Below are 13165 nucleotides of genomic sequence, written 5' to 3'. Positions count from 1 at the left end.
CTCAAGAGATCCACCCTCTCGGCCTTCCAAAGTGCTGGGATGACAAGTGTGAGCCACCATGCCCGGCCACCTTTGTTGTTTTCTGAGGATATTTTAACAACTTCTGGAACACGAATTTGGCTCTGCACAGTGGCTGCATTGGGCAATGTGAGTCCACTGATGTCCCCGCTGCCCCAGGGGCTCTGGTATCTGGGGCAGAGGTGGGACTGGACGGGTTTGAGCAGGATTTTGGCCAATTCCCCTGTGACTTTCCCAGAAAGGAACTGATGGACCCAGGTGGCCAGGGAGCAACCATTCCACAGCTAGAGAAACCAAAGTGCTTTGAAGTTTTTTTTCCTTGGGACATCTCCCAACCCTATTCATAAGCTTTGGTCTCTTTTATACAGAAGAATGTGGAGTGAAGCAGAATACGGTGACCTAGGGAAAAAAAAGAAGAAACAGCGCAATTTTAGCCCAATTTTTCTGGAGAAAATGGAGACCATGTTTTTGGTATTGTCTGGGAGGGCACACACCATCAGTGGCCTTGGACCAGGCTGAGAAATGTGTCCAATCAGCAGAGCCCTCAGGGGCTTGTGCTAGTCTTTGAAGAAAGCCCTTTGGAGCCGGCTTCTCGCCCTGTTGTGCTGGGGAAGCAGAATTCTCAAAGGTCACGTTGCCCTCCCGCTGCCCAGCGCTGGGGGGAGGCTCCTCTCCTAGTCCCTTCGCAGCATCTGGAAACGAGGCCTCCTCATGGCCTCTGGGACGTTTTCTCTCTCTCCTGGGGCTCACTTCCTCCACTTGATGTCTCCCCGTAGGTTCTGTCCTTGGCTCTCTTGTCTCCAGGGGCTTCCTCGGCAATTTCACCTGTTCCGTGGTTTCAGTGATCCTGTCTCTCTGGAATTTGGGTGGACAGCCTTGGGAAGCTGTGAATTCTCCAGCACCAAACCTGTCCTCCCTGAAAGGGACAGATAGTCACTCCCTGCAGGGCTGCAGGGGTCTCAAACTGCAGTGCTGGAAAGGGCCAGGAAGGTGTGCAGAGGAGAGGCCTGGGCCAGGAGGGAGGGGCAGGGTGCAGTCGGCACCCTGTTGAGGACGGCTGAGCTCCAGCTGCCATGTGAGGATGAGGGACCTCAGCGGGGCCAGTGCAATGGCTCTTACCCACAGGGATGCTGATGCAAATAAGCACGAGCCTCTTACATGGCACCTGACGTGCAACAGGAGGCCTCCTCCACGAAGCTGTTTTAGAAAAAAATTTTTCGAGATGGGTCTTGCTCTGTTGCCCAGGCTAGAGTGCAATGGCGCAATTTCGGCTCACTGTAGCCTCCATCTCCTGGGCTCAAGCAATCCTCCCATCTCAGCCTCCTGAGAAGCTGGGACTACAGGCATGCACCACTATGCCTGGCTAATTTTTTGTACTTTTTTTTGTAGAGTTGGGGTCTCACTAATTTGCCCAGGCTGGTCTTGAACTCCTGAGCTCAAGTGATCTGCCTGCCTTGGCTTCCCAAAGTGTTGGGATTACAGGCGTGAGCCACTGCACCCGGCTCAGGAAGCTTCTTGATTCTTCCACATTGATCTCTCCCTCCTCTGAATGGTTGTCATGGTGTTGTGCCCCTCATGTGGTCTGAATCACACATTTCTCAGGTGATGGGATGTATCAGTTAGCTACTGGACAACAGCGTCATGTAACAAATGGTCCCCATACTCAGTGGCTTAGAACAATGGTGATTGTTCTCATGATTTTGTGGATTGGTTGGAGCTTGGCTGGCGCAGGCTTCTGGCTGGGGCAGCTCAGGCAGTTCCACTTTTCCCTGCTGGTCTGTGGCTCAGGGGGGCAGTGCAGCTCCATGGGTCTCTCATCCTCCTAGGACGAGTGGCTCAGCTGGGGCATGCTTCTTTCAGAGTAGAACATACGAGGCTTCTTGGCACCTGGCAGGTGGTCACTTTTGCTTATGTGCCATTGGTCAAAGCAAATCCCATGGACAACCTCAAAGTCAAGGAGCAGGGAAGTATCCACTGCCCATGACAAGGCCACAGCAAGGGTGTGGACGCAGTAGGAGGTGGCGAGTTGGGACTTCACCCCCCCCACCCCCACCCCATGCCTACAGGGATGGAAACAGTCTGTTTTAGGTGAGTGCCTTTTTGCAGTGGCTGACTCATGGGGACAGGACCCTTCCTGAATGGCCCTGGGACCCTGTTGAAAGCCATCTCTGGGGGAGAAGTTCCAGTAGCCCAAGTGACATATTAGCAAGAATTCAAGCCAGGATTTCTGTGCGTAGGGGTAGGGAGCGGGGAGAAGGCCCTAGCAGTGCAGTGTGGTGCATGCAGTGGGTGCCTACTCAATATCCGATGGAGGAATGTAGACTGTCTTCTGTCCAGGAGGGAGGGAAGCAGGTTTTCTATGGGTTGAGGCAGGGAGGAGGCCGGGGATGGAGGCCTGGGGGGCTTTGATGTCCCCTTCTTGCCCCTAGGAAGCACTGCTGACTCCCACAGAGAGCAGAAAAAGAGCAGGTAACAAAAGGAGGTTATATTTGGTCTTGAAAGGTATTCCTTCGGGGGTTTCTATTTTCTCCAGCAAGTCAGTTCCTTTTCAGTATTTCTTTTCATTTTGTTTTAGATTTATCTTTCTATAAATGGCATGACTGGAATGAAACATTTATTGAGGTACAACTCTAGCACAGTGTGCAAAATGCATCACTCTTAAGAGGATAACTTGATTGTGGGTGACCACACCCAGGCCCATGCAGCCAACACCCGCATCAAGGCCTGGGACATGCCTTGCCCCCAGGCAGGCCCCTCATGCCCCTCCCAGAGGGAAGCTTCGTTCTGACTTCTGTTGCCATTGTGTGTTCTACTGTCTGTTCCGAATCCCACAGGATGTGCTCTTTCGTGTCTGCCTATTTTCTTCTACTGTTAGTGAGATTCCTCCGTATTACTGTGTGTAGCAGCAGTTTGCTCTTTTTTTCCTGGTTCTGTAGTAGTCCATTGCATGAATACATCATTATGTATCCGTTCCACCATTGATGGATGTTTGGGTGGTTTCTAGTTTGGGGCTCTATTAAGTAACACTGCTATGAACATTCTTGGACGTGTCTTTTGGTGGGAAATATGCACTCATTCCTCTTGGATATTTGCTGGATCATAGGGTGGACGTATATCTAGCTTTAGTAATAGAGAGAGAAAATGGTTTTCCAAAGTAGTTGTATATAATGGGATTTTCTCAATACGTCCCTCCCTCCCTCTCTTTCCTCCTTCCCTCCCTCCCTCCCTTCCTTCTTCTCTCCTTCCCTCCCTTTCTTTCTTTCCTTCCTTCTTTCTTCTCCAATTCGAACTTGCAAGTTAAAAGGGGAATTTAACCCATTCACATTTATTGTGACAATTGATATACTTGTTTTTATCCTTTTCATCTTATTTTATGGTTACTATTTGTAACAGAAATCACCCAGTGGAAGCAGAGAGAGATTCATCCAGGAATTGGGTGCTCACACAATGCTTAGAACAGCTGGAGGAGGAGGTGTGGCACTGAGCTTTCAGGAGTGACTGATTGCCACCTCAGAACTGGCCTGAAAAGGAATCACTATTTCTGACACAGCTTGGAACCTGGGGACTCAGCCCACCACCGTTCCAGAGGCTGTCCCAGGGCCACACCATCCCTGCTGGACCAGGAGTCAGAATGCAGCTGCCACAACCATGGGCTCCAGGACTGCATGGCTTAACCCAGCAGATGAAGCTGGATGCTGCCTCTGCCCTGGGACCTTGGGTCCTCACCACCCTCCACATTTGCATCTTTTAAATAACCTTATTTAAACCTCGAATTCTCTGTTACTATCCAAGTTAACTATTAAAACTACCCAACCTCCAAAGGTTTCACTTGGCTGCTCTGCCCACACCACCCCAAAAGAGAAGCCTAGAACTTTTACTTCCCTTCCTCACTCCCTTGCTGCTGCCCCCAACTCGACCTCTGAGTTTTGCAGATGCGCTGAGAATGTTTAGTTCCAGTCTCAGCCCATTTATTATTATATTTTCTCTTCTTTTTGTATTTTGAGATGGAGTCTTGCTCTGTTGCCCAGGCTGGAGTGCAGTGGTGCAATCTCAGCTCACTGCAACCTCCACCTCCCGGGTTCAAGAGATTTTCCTGCATCAGCATCCTGAGTAGCTGGGATTACAGGTGTCTGCCACCATGCCCGGCTAATTTTTATATTTTTGGTAGAGACGGGGTTTTGTCATGTTGGCTGGGCTAGTCTTGAACTCCAGACCTCAGGTGACCCACCCATCTTGGCCTCCCAGAGTGTTGGGATTACAGGCATGAGCCACTGCACCTGGCCATACATTTTGTCCTATAGTATGTTTTCCTGCCTTTCAATCATCCCTCCTTTAATTACATGATATTTCTCAGGCACATTGTCATCCATGGAAATGTAACTCAAACACGCTTTGGTGTTGGCTGCTATTTCTCGTGTTCTGTCTTCCACCCTTTTGAGACTTTTGTTCCAATTTGATTTTCAACTTGTTAGAGGGTTTTCTGGTCTGTTTCCCTTGGTTTCTTTTCCTGATCTGCTGCCTTTTCTCACTAGTTGGCAAATTGGTTCTCTCCCTTCTCACTTCCAGGGATGCAAATGAGAAGTCTGCCTCTCTGTTGTCGCAGGGCCCTTTCTGGCTGGAAGCTCCGAAGACTTCTCTTTATCCTGGAGCTCAGACATCTCGCCAGGTGTGTAATTTTTTATTCATTGCTGCTGCCTGGAGTCCTTTCAGATCACAAGATTCACATCTCTCTTTTACTCTATTATTTCTTAAATTACTATATCTCCTTTTGTTCCTTTCTCCTCTTTTAGAAACACTGTTCCTTACAATTTAGGGTCTAGATCTGATTCTTCAGCCTCTTACCTTTTGATTCTTGTCTTTGTTTCTCTGTGTTTGTGTCTGACGTCATGAGCGAGCTCTTCCATCTGATCTGCCAGAATGCAGCTTTTGTTCTCTAGCAGATCTTTCCTCCCTTCATGCCCTGGATTGATTTTTTAATTCTGGAAATCGTGTGTGTGCCGAGCTCTCGGAAGCCTTCTTGCTGTGTGTTGTGTGCAGAGGAGGCCCTGGTCCGGCCAGGTGGTTCCTTTTCCTGCCTGCCCAAAGCAACGATTTCCTTGGCTTCTATGCAGGTGGAGTGACAGAAGCCTGACAGCTGCCTCAAACCCACAGGGAGTAGAAGACTTGGGCAGGGGGCAACCCACCGGGCCACACTGGGACCCTTCACAGAGATGTGCCTGGGGAGGGCCATTTGTACTCTCAGGTTGTAGCTGCAGGAGCAGAAGGCCAGTGGCAAAAGCTATATGGACCCCAAAGAAGCCACGACCCCAATGCCTGTGTCAGATGTGGCCAAGTTGGTGGATGCAGAAAGAGCCAGTGGGGTGCAGAGAGCCAAGAAAAGTTTTGCATAGAGAGGAAGATCAGAACCCAGTCAAGGAGTGGGTCCTTCATGTGGAAGGAAGAGCCAAATGAATATGTGGTTACCAGAGGGGAGCTGTGGCAAGGACAGCACTCAGTGTCCACTAAATTGGATTCATTTATTTTTTCTTTTCTTTTCTTTCTTTCTTTCTTTCTTTCTTTCTTTCTTTCTTTCTTCCTTCCTTCCTTCCTTCCTTCCTTCCTTCCTTCCTTCCTTCCTTCCTTCCCTCCCTCCCTCCCTCCCTCCTTTCCTCTCTCCCTCCCTCTCTTCCATCCTTTCTTTCTTTCTTTTCTTGTTTTTGGTTTTTTTGAGATAGGGTCTCACTCTGTCACCTAGGCTGGAGTGCAGTGGCATGATCGTGGTTCACTATGGCCTCGACCTCCTGGGCTCAAGCCATCCTCCCACCTCAGCCTCCTGAGTGGCTAGGACTACAGGTGTACTCCATCATGCCTGGCTAATCTTTTTTTTTTTTTTTTTAATAGAAATGAGGTCTTGCTATGTTTCCCAGGTTGGTCTTGAACTCCTGGGTTCAAGTGATCCTCCTGCCTCGGCCACCCAAAATGTTGGGATTACAGGTGTGAGTCACCTTGCCCAGCTAAATCTGGTTCATTTTCTTCCTGACACAAACTACAGTTCCCAGCTTCTCCTGTAGCTGGCTAGGTCCCTGTGGCCATGTGACCTGTTCTAGCCAATCAAATGTGAGCAGAAGGAGCATGTGCTCCTTTCGTGGCATTCCTATGTGCTGTGACCTGGAAGGCCACATGTTGAGGATGGCGGGGCTCCACGATGGAGGGATCTCAGGTTTCAAAGTCACTGCAATGCCAGAAAACTGCATGGGAGAAGCACCCAACCAAGGACGTTAGTATTGGACTTGCATGAGCAAGAGATGAACTTGTGTTAAACTACAGGTTTGGAGCGTGCTTGTTATAGCAGCTAACCTATGCTGACTAATACAGAAGTCTTTCCTGGAAGTCTCCTGGCAGACCTGCCTAGCCAGCTCATTGATGGGAACCGGGTGCATGCTCCCCGCTGAGTCACTGGCAGGTGGAATTGATATCCAAACCATATCAGGGTCTGCCAGCAGGAAGAAGGTGGGAATTGATTCAGGGTAGGCAACCACAAGCAGCTGCTATATTAGTGCGGCTGAACAGCTTTTTATATACTTATTGGCTAATTCCACACTTGTTTTGTCAGTTGCCTCTTCATGTCCTGTGCCTGTTTGTCTGCCATGTTTGGGGCGTTCATTGACTTCTGCTATGGAAGCGGAAGATGCCAGGGGCCCACTTTTCCAGTCTCCCTTGCAGGCTGCAGGCCTACGATTGAGGATCGGCCATTCAGAGGCTCTTGCCTCAGAAATTGAATTGAAAGCTACTGGCCAGAGGTAGCAGAAGCCATGCATACTTGATTCCAGAGGGAGTGAAAGCAATGACAGGTGAGCCGTGGCAGTGCCCAGGACACAGTAAAAAGGTGGCCATGGTGTCTTTACTGGACCAGCTGGAGCACAATTTCTGTTCCTGTCTGAGAGGTCTGCAAGCCTGGTTCTCTAGCCCAGCCAGAGAGTCTGTGGTGATACTTGATATTCATTCCTTTTCTGCTTAAGTCAACTAAGGTCAGTTTCTGTTGCTTGTGAGAAAAAACCAATCATATTAACCCTTTGTCTGTATTATCTGTTACAAATCTTTTTTCCAGTTGTCAGTAGTCTTTCAACTATATATATATATATATAGTTGTATAGTTTTATATATATATTATATATATAATATATAATAGCTTTCTCAGAGAGAAGTTTGAGATTCTCATGCAGCCACATAGATCAACTATTTAGTTTCTAGTTTTCAGGTCATGTTTATTTTTTGATTTATTTATATTTATTTATTTATTTTTGAGACGGAGTCTTGCTTTTTTGCCTAGGCTGGAGTACAGTGGAGCAATCACGGCTCACTGCAACCTCCGCCTCGTGGGTTGAAGTGATTCTCCTGCCTCAGCCTCCTGAGTAGGTGGGATTACAGACGCCCCCCACCACACCTGGCTAATTTTTGTATTTTTAATAGAGATGGAGTTTCACCATGTTGGTTGGCCAGGCTGGTCTCGACTCTTGACCTCAAGTGATCTGCCCACCTTGGCCTTCCAAAGTGTCCGGTCTCAGGTCACGTTTACAAAGGCTTTCCTTAATCCAAGATTATACATATATTCAATTAAATTAAAAAAATTTAAGTTGTTATTGGATTCAAATATTAATATTTAAATATTTTGTTTAAAATATACATAGTTAAAAAATTCAAACACTACCACTAGGCTTAAAATTATATAAATAAAAAAGAGTTTTCTGCTCCATTTCTCTGATTCCCGAAACCCCCTCACTAGGGGCACCCACTTGCAGTTTTTGAGATGTTTCATCTTTCTCTTTCTTTTTTTTTTTTGGAGATGGAGTTTTGCTCTTGTTGCTCAGGCTGGAGTGCAATGGTGCGATCTCGGCTCACTGCAACCTCCGCCTCCCGGGTTCAGGCGATTCTCCTGCCTCAGCCTCCTGACTAGCTGAGACTACAGGAGCCCACCACCACGCCTGGCTAGGTTTTGTATATTTAGTAGAGATGGGGTTTCACCATGTTGGTCAAGCTGGTCTTGAATTCCTGACCTCAGGTAATCCACCTGCCCCGGCCTCCCAAAGTTCTGGGATAACAGGCATGAGCCACCGTGCCTGGCCTCATCTTTTTCTTAAACCTCCATTTCTAAGTGAAATGGCTTCTACTCTTAATTCCTGATTTTCTTCACTTGCTGATCTCGGATTTGAGATCTAACTTGCTACCATGAAAAATGAGACTTTTGTCCATCATCTTAAATGTTTATGTTTTCCTTGCACCAGGAGCATTAGGATTATTCTTTTCTAGCAATTTTGAGGTGTGCAATTGATTAATGTCACCCTACTGATCTATTGAACACCAGATGTTATTTCTTCTATCTAAGCATTTGTACCCATTCATCAGCCTTTCTTCATCCCCTTCTTTCCCCCTCCCTTTCCTGGCCTCTGGTAAGCAGGTTGCTGTTGCAAATTATGTATTGAAGAAACTGGTGCTTTGTCCCATGGTTGCCCGTGGTCTGGATTTTGCTGGTCACGTCCCCTCAGCTTTGTTGAGCAGGCTCCCCGGTCCCTGTATTTCTTGCAATTTGATAGTTGGCAAACTTTTTCCATAAAGAGCCAGAGAGTAAATATTTTAGGCTTTGTGGGCCGTAACAGTCTCTGTGGCAATTCCTCAACTCTGCTGTCACAGCGAGGCCGCAGCCAGAGACAACATGTAAACAGTGGAGCAGGGCTCCGTTCCCACAGCGCCGGATCTGGGTCCCAGTCTGCACAGCCCTGAGTCGAGGGTGGATCCGATCCAGGTCTGATGCAGCATTTCACTGGTGATGCTGCAGCCTTCCACACCAAGGCACTTAACGCCCCATTGTTCCCAATTGCATTTTAACTCAAAAAATACAAAAAGAGGTCAAAACTGAAAGTGCAGTTTCCTCATGAGCCCACCACATTTTGGGGAAGTGTATGAATTGAGAAGTGGAAGCTCTGTCTTCTGCCCGTTCCCCACGAGAGAGCTTCTATTAACAGCCAGCTCAGTTTCTCCCAGACTGTTCACATCCGTTTGAGCGCACATGTCTGCACTGCCTGGAGCCCGCTTGCTTCCTGCGCGGCAGGCGTGTTTGCTGTGAGAAGGCTGGAGTTCTGACCTTCCCCCTCCCGCTCTGGGTGACAGGTGGCTCAGTTCTCTTTCCTGCCACGTTCAAGGCCAGGTGCGGGGAGGGGTAAATGTCACTATGCCCCTGCCTGCCACTGTGAAGCAGGGAGACCCTCGCCCTTTTTCTGAAATTTTCCTTACCCCTTTCCTTGGAATGAAGCAAACACCAAGCCCAAATGGATTTTAAGTGACACTTTCCCAAGAGTCTGGAGAGGAGACAGAGACTGGACGTGGTGTGTCCTGCGTGAGCCAACTCACCTGCTTACCAGGGCAGGGGCAGGCTGGGGTGGGTCTCATGCGTCCCGGAAGCACCCTGGCTCCTCGCTGTCCCATGCCTCTCCCTTTACGTCCTCTGCCGTCCAGCGCCTGGGCCCCGGCCCTCCCTGGGACACCACCCTGCCCCAGTCCTGGCTCTCCAGTCCCTTTCAAGGACTCGCCCCTGGCACCCACTAGATGGCGCTCCTGGCCATTCAGCTCCCCCTGCCTCGCTCTGGGTGGTGCTGGGTGTCGGGAGCGCTGGCCTCTGCTCTGCTGATTTGCAGGTGGGAGTGCAGGGTGAGCCCAGTGCAAGGGATGGGAGGCGGGGGAGTCGAGAGCTGGAGTCAGGCGCCGCTCACGCTGGGATGACGGGGTGTTAACCTCAGACTCTGGGTCCCTTTGGGCCGAAGTTATAAGAAAACAGGGGCAGCGAGTCCAGCGTCCCGAGGAGCCTTGCCAAGCTGGGCATGGAGAATGGGCCTCCTGGATGGCCACCCGCCCAGCTACCAAAGAGGCCGGAGAGCTGGAGCCGGGACTTGGTGTATCTTCTTCAGACAGGCAGGAGGGCAGTCCGAACGTGCCCCCACCCCTTACCTCAAGCCCATGTGGAGAGGGCCAACAGAGCCTCTTGGAGGGCTGGATTTGCATCCCCTGCAACTTGGGGGACACGTCCTCAATGGTGACTGACATGCCCCAGAGATAGTGACATGGTGATTGATGAGTGACAGCCTGAGGGAGCTGAGCACAGTGTGGCTGGTCTGGCAGCTACTGACGGTGTCGCGACCCCACCCCGCTTCCCGGGCTCCCTGCCTCCTTCCCTGGATAAGCATCCTCAGCCAGTGGAGCCACAACCCCTGGTAGGTTCAGGAGACGCCCACAGCCCACCGCTAACTGTACAAAAGGCTGTTCCCTCACCTGCCTCTAGATGGCGATACCTCTGGGGTACAGTCAAAACCCCAGGGCCCCCTGCAGATCTGCCAGAGCTGTATTTACCCTGGCACCACGCCTTTACCGAGCCCCTTCTCCTTCCCCGCCCCTCTGCCCTCACGTCCTGGAGGGCTTGTCTCGATGAGCCTTCTCCTAGTAAATCCCTGTCTTGGGCTCTGCTTTCAGACAGCTGAAGGCAGGGAGCACTAGGAGGGGCCCCAGGAAGCTGGCCCCAAAGACGGGATGATGCAGGAGGATGCCCTGCTGGCCCTTGGTGACAGGAGTCCGCTGCAGGAGGCCCTTGGCACGAGGTGGCAGAGCAGCTGCTCAGGCCTCCGCCTGTGGTCACCTGGGACAGGACTCAGGTGGATGGGGATGCCCAGCTCGTGCAATATCACTGGTGTTAAGAGACGGATGGGAAAATAGCCGCGAGAAGGCCGTGGACTGGGGAGGCTGTCACTGAACACTACTGACACTTAGAAGAGGGAAAATGACAAGTTCAGGGCCAGGGATCACCAATGTAAAGTGAAGTCAGGATTCCTTGGCAGAATTTAAGGAAATGCTTCTCTTCTACAGCCAGGGGTCAGAGGGCAGAAGACAAGGTGCAGGACTTCAGAGAAGGCCAAATTTCCAGCCCAGGGAAGTCCCTTCTCCAAAGTCAGGGCCCCGAGGGGGAGGGTGGGGTCCCTGATATCTGAGATGGACTATCTGGGGAGACACTCTTGAGACATTGAACCCCCAGATTCTCCTGTACCTTCAGGCCTGCAGAAGTGGCCCATTCCCTGTGTTGGAAGACAGAGGTCCTCTTACTCAAAGACCATGCAGAAACGAAGGGAAGGTACTTTACAAGACAAGGCATTCTTTCTCCAGCAGCTGTCCCCACCTCCCCTCTGACCACCAGGTTCAAAGCTGGGATCAGATCTCAGCATGACCTGACCAAGGATGTGCTTCGCATGCCAGGGACCAAGAGGGATTAGAAAGCAGAGGAGTGGCGGGAGCAAGCCAGCAGGGACCAGCCGGGTCTGGAGAATATTCCTAGATGTGGTCTCTGAAGGTTCTGGATCAAGGGAAGCTGCGTAGAAGCTGGAGACTGGAGACTTAATTAGTACACAAAGACTCCCTAACCCCTAAAAAGGGCCTGGGAAAGATGATTCTGATATGTTGCTTGGGAGGGTTCTTTTTTTTTTTTTTTTGAGACAGAATCTCTCTCTGTCGCCCAGGCTGGAGTAAAGTGGTGCAATCTTGGCTCTGCAACCTCCACCTCCTAGGTTCAAGTGATCCTCCTGTCTCAGCCTCCCAAGTACCTGGGATTATAGGCATGCACCACCATGCCCAGCTAATGTATTTTTTTTTTTTTTTAGTAGAGATGGGGTTTAGCCATGGTGGCCAGGCTGGTCTCGAACTCCTGACCTCAAGTGATCTGTCCCCTTCGGCCTCCCAAAGTGCTGGGATTATAGGTGTGAGCCACAGTGCCTGGCACTTGAGAGGGTTCTTGAAAGCTTGGAAGAAGTGATAGTGCATAGACGATGAAGTGGAGATGTCAAAACAGCCTTGGAGGAAGGTATGCAAAGTCTCAGAGAAGTGGACAAGCCAGAATGGCTCTTCTGTTGTAGGTTGTACAGGAAAACAGCATGACAAGAGTGATGCCATCTTAAAACCGCCATATGATGATGCGTGTTTCACCCCCACATACCAGGGTGCTCTGCAGTAAGCTCTTTAAACAATGCCTGTACAATACATAACCCTTTGTAAAGATGCTTAGCTGACCCACTCCCCAAGTAGATATGAGTTTTGCAGTGAAGTCGGAGGCATGGCCACTTGCACATGTTTTACCCTAAAAACTTGCTACATAAAAGTACTTTCTGCAGGGCAGATGTGGGGATCTGCCGTTTTGTGGCTACCCGGAACATCACTTCTGTTCCTAAGTCCCTATTAAATATTTCTTTACAAGAAACTGGATTTGTCAGCCTCTTTCTTCAGTCTCTCAGTTCCCTTGGCCTTTGCAGGTAGATTTGCACAGACATGCTCACCACGGAACAGGGTGGAAAACCCACCAGCTGGCCAAGTTCTTTGGGAGGTTCCAGCTCTTTATCCAAATAATAAGGTCTGAGCTGTCAAGGAGACATGGGCTTTGCTGAGCAACCCTGCGGGGGTTGCCCTCAGTGGCCTGGGCCTGGCAGGGGTGGGCTGCCATGGATCTGAGCTCTCCCATAGCCACAGGGATGGCTCAGCTACTTGGGAGGCTGAGGCAGGAGAATGGCGTGAACCCGGGAGGCAGAGCTTGCAGTGAGCCAAGATTGTGCCACTGTACTCCAGCCTGGGTGACAGAGTGAGACTCTGTCTAAAAAAGAAATGCATTGTCCCACAGTGCTGGAGGCTGGAAGTCCAAAATCAAGGCATCAGTAGGGCTGGATTCCCGAGTAGCACAGGTCAAAGGGCAACACTTAACTGTCTGTCACAAACAAGAGGATCAGAATGGACAGCAGGGTTGGGACAGCCCTGGGGGAGCCTGCCCTGCCCGGCCTATGGAAATGGCTCATAGGACATAGCGTTTCCAGGGGAAAGGTGTCTAGGCAGCCAACAAGGGTTTTGTTCAACAAATAGAATGAAAAGCAACCAAGAATGGATGAACAGAAGGCCAAGGCCGGATGCACCAACAGAAAGGAATGATCCCTTGCTGTTTCCAGACCTGAACTTGTTCTCAAAACCTGCCCCAGACTGGGTGGCTTAAACAATAGAAATGCATTGTCCTGGCTGGGCACAGTGGCTCACGCGTGTAATTGCAGGACTTTGGGAAGCTGAGGCTGGTGGATCACAAGGTCAGGAGATCGAGACC

At 50.2% G+C, this 13165-nt stretch overlaps 1 long non-coding RNA gene across 1 annotated transcript; it reads left to right on the top strand.

Moving 5' to 3' along the window:
* Positions 1 to 9652: 9652 nt before the first annotated feature.
* LOC111522287 lies at positions 9653 to 12283 on the top strand. The gene is made up of 2 exons (XR_002725221.1): positions 9653 to 10259; positions 10516 to 12283. It is a non-coding gene; the product is annotated as an uncharacterized LOC111522287 (long non-coding RNA).
* The last annotated feature ends 882 nt before the right edge of the window (positions 12284 to 13165 follow it).

This window comes from Piliocolobus tephrosceles, chromosome 13 (genome assembly GCF_002776525.5).
Source record: "Piliocolobus tephrosceles isolate RC106 chromosome 13, ASM277652v3, whole genome shotgun sequence".
Lineage (NCBI taxonomy): Eukaryota > Metazoa > Chordata > Mammalia > Primates > Cercopithecidae > Piliocolobus > Piliocolobus tephrosceles.
Note: the sequence above shows the minus strand (reverse complement) of the source record. Positions and strands in the feature narration are given on the sequence as shown.